This window comes from Mastomys coucha, unplaced genomic scaffold, assembly GCF_008632895.1.
Source record: "Mastomys coucha isolate ucsf_1 unplaced genomic scaffold, UCSF_Mcou_1 pScaffold7, whole genome shotgun sequence".
Classification (NCBI taxonomy): Eukaryota; Metazoa; Chordata; class Mammalia; order Rodentia; family Muridae; genus Mastomys; species Mastomys coucha.
This window is the reverse complement of record NW_022196913.1, coordinates 48,793,004-48,796,707: the sequence shown is the minus strand read 5'-3', so window position 1 is coordinate 48,796,707 and position 3,704 is coordinate 48,793,004. Positions and strand designations below refer to the sequence as shown.

At 46.4% G+C, this 3,704-nt stretch overlaps 1 long non-coding RNA gene across 1 annotated transcript in view; it reads right to left on the bottom strand.

Annotated features, from left to right (window-relative positions):
• The window catches only part of LOC116082425, a 14,423-nt gene extending 12,630 nt beyond the window's left edge, over nucleotides 1–1,793 (bottom strand). Inside the window, exon 1 of the long non-coding RNA XR_004115295.1 lies at nucleotides 1,651–1,793. This is a non-coding gene — a long non-coding RNA (uncharacterized LOC116082425). The remainder of the gene's footprint in view (nucleotides 1–1,650) is intronic.
• Between the last annotated feature and the right edge of the window lie 1,911 nt (nucleotides 1,794–3,704).

Genomic DNA, 3,704 nt, shown 5'->3' with positions numbered 1-3,704 from the left:
TTTGCCAGAACTTAAGAAGAGACATTTATTAAACTGAAAAAAAAAAAAAAGCAAAGAATAGAGATCTAGACCACTCCTGGTGTCTGTATGAATACACTCAAGTTATGTTGAAGTCATGAACCAATAAGCCTGCCTCTGGGTCATCTCTTCCCTCAATGTTTTTTTCTTCTTCCCCAAAGATGGGAGGTATATCTATAGGACATAGAAAAGGTGGCTTGTGGCAGTCCATTTAGTCACTACGTAGCTGAAGACTAGCTCCTTAACTCCCCTCTGCCTTAATATTCTCATCTGTAAAATGGGCACATTTAATTTTTGGAACCTGACAGGTCTGCTGTGAAAGTTAAAATGTTATACTCAAAATAGTGCCAACCACATAGGAAGCATCAGGTGAGTGTCGTCACCACCATCTCCATTGCTTAATTATTACGTGCTCTTGCTTCCTTTTAATGGAGGTGGAGGCTACAGTTAGCACACACAAGTTACAACTTATTTCCATGCTTTAAAATTATCCCACATTTAAAATAACTCCTCAATTTGAATATTCCCTAAATATAACTTCCTCTGTCTTGCAGTTCAGCATCTACCATTGCAGCTCAAGTGGTCTAACCATTTGGTAAGAGCATTTAGGTAGGTGGGGTGTCTTCACGAAGATCATGAAGTTTGGCAGTTTTAAATAGATGTCCAGCTCTGTCTGTTTCCTGTGATAGTGGTCCCGGGGACAAACCAGATAAACTAAGTCGAGCAGCAATCCCCAGACTGCATCCAGCCGACCAGCAATCCCCAGACTGCATCCAGCTAGTAGCTTCATTAGTTTGCCTCCTAGGCTTTGTGATTCTTTTTCTTTTTTTGTTTTGTTTTGGTTTGGTTTTTGGTTTTTTGAGACAGGGATTCTCTGTATAGTCCTGACTGTCCTGGAACTCACTCTGTAGACCAGGCTAACCTGGAACTCAGAAATCTGCCTGCCTCTGCCTCCCAAGTGCTGGGATTAAAGGCGTGCGCCACCAGCGCCCAGCAAGACAGAGAGTTTAATGGGCTTGGCGGAGGCCTATCCTCACCCTGAAAAGCTATTGTGGGATGACCCTAAAGCAGCAGGTAGCCTGGAGACTTCTGCCTGGGACAGAGAGCTAGTCAGCAGCAGAGGCTTAACTCTGAAGACACTCCTTCCTCATTACCAAGAACTGTGGACCTCAGTTTCCCTGTAGAAAGACATACCCCAGGGTGCTAGGGAAACTCACAAGGTGCTCCATGGGCAGCAGAGGCTCCAGACATGTCAAGAAGAGCAAGTACTATTTTCCTGGTTTTGATGGAACCTAAGCGCTCAATCAGTGCTTCGTGATTTTCACAGACTGGTAGATGTGGGTACAGTGTGTGAGTATGTAGAGTGACCGTGCTCCGGCGGGCCAGAGGTACGTCCACACGAGGAGTGTACACTCCCATTACAATCCAGGATTTTCAGGGGATCATTTTATCACTGAAGCCTGTGCTATATTTTTCCTTAGAGACTTTCAAGGGACTATGACTGGAGTTTCATTCTCAGAGAGCAATCAAGCTATAAGTAACGGCACCTCTTCAGCCCCTGTCACATGTCCCTGTAAGACCCCACTTCCACCCCCTCCTTGCCTCTTTTCCCATAGTGGGACCAGCAGACACCTGAGCTCCTGGTGTGGGATTCTGGTAGCTCCAGCTGGATCCGGAGGCAGCAGGATCTTTGGCTCTCAGGAACAATCTAGAATCATCTGAAGGTGCATGCTGCCCTGGGAAGGAAGGCTTCCAGGGCCAATGTGGACAATACCCTGAAGAAGACTCCAGGGACAGGCTATTGAGACAGAAGAGGAAGTCTGTGTAGGCTCCCCCATGAAGCAAAGAGCCCTGTGGTGATGAAAGAGGAGTGAGGGAGTGACTAAATGATAGGAGCATCTCCCAGCCCCGCCTGCCCACATCACTGAGGGAGTGACTAAATGATAGGAGCATCTCCCGGCCCCACCTGCCCGTATCACTGGGATGCCAAGGCCAGACTTAAAGGAACAGGCCACTTAAAGGTGCGTGGGTTTCAGAAAGGTCTAGTTTGGGCCACACTGAAAAGATAGAATTGGAAAAAGGGCAGCCCTGTTCAAATTCACCTTATATGCAGTTGACCGCCGTATTTTGGATTGGTGCCAAGAGGAGTACCAGCCATTGATGATTGATCCTCCATCCAACGTGTTAGAAAGAATGCCCATTGTCCAGCCTACTCATAGCTAGAAACACTTCCACACTTCCTACTGATGGAGATGTGCTCTGGGCATTCCACTAGTCTGCTCTGTATTCTTAGGATGATGATACAGTAGGAGCTAAATGTCCCTCAAGATACCTTAGTTTTATTTGGTGCTTGATTCTCCTGTACAATGCCCCTGTACTGAGGACCAACTTCCTGGTAAAGTTCTGTTTTTCAGACAGTTCATTGCTAACGTTCATTTCTACATAAGGCAGTTTTCAGCCTTGCCACGCCCTCAGCTGTTATTTAATCAGTAGAGGACAGAACACCAGTGTTCATCTATAAAACAGATGTCTAGTGATTGGAGACACATGGCTCATTCCCTCTTGTCTTCTCTTAACAACATGGAAGCCTGTTGTCCATTGCTTTGGCATAGCTTGGCTGTAAGTTCTCTCACCACGCTGGGGTCCTCCCTAGGATACGTTGCCATTGGGATACCAGCATTAGTGACACATACATCACTGTGACCAAAAGGCTTGTGCCAGCCAAGCTGTCAGAATTTAAAATAAGCATGGAAACAAACCTCTGGCAATGTCTTGTAGATGAGTTTCTAGATTAGATTAATTTAGATGAGAAGATCTACCCTAAATGTAGGCAGTACCAGTCTACTGTCTAGAGTCCCAAGCTGGATGAAAAGAAGGAAACGGGGCTGTTGCGGGAAATATTAAAAATGTTACCCCGCAATCTCTCCTGCCCCACCGGTCTGTGTTCCTGATCTGGTACCTGTACTGGCAGGGCACAACACTATGTCCTGGCGGGGTCCTGCTCAGCGTGTTCTCACCAATGAGCTACTCTTCCAGCTAGTGAGTTCCTCTCACTTCCATGCAATGTCCCCCACACCCCACAATCAGCCATCTCAGTACCTAGTTACCCAGTAGAAACATGACTCTAAATGCTTAATTATCCAATCAGATTTATACAACAATAAGACCACAATTTACAAGATGCCAATACAGTAATTTCAGAGCCAACTAATAAAGATAAAGCTTTAACTCAATTATTCTAACCTTGTGAAAATCTTAGCTACTTGTGGCTGTTTAAAACCACATAGGATCAGGATCATCTTCCTGTTCATCTGCCTCCATGTTGGCTTCTCCCCTTCTCCCTCCTGTGACCTCTCTCTCTGTCCCCCAAACTCCTAGCTTCTCCTCCCCTTTCCTGTGCAATCACAGGCCTGCCACTGCCCTAATGTGATTGGACAGAGAAAGTCCTGCAACACGGGACTGGACAGATGGATCCATGGTTAAAGCATCTGCTGCCATTGCAAAGGACCAACCATCTGTAACTCCAATTCCAGAGAACCTGACACCTTCTTCTGACCTGTACAGGCACCAGGCATGCACCCAGTGCACATACACACATGCAGGCAAAACACTCATATACATAAAATAAGTAAATCTTTTGGAGGAGGAGGAGGAGGAGGGGGAGGAGGAGGAGGAGGAGGAGGAGG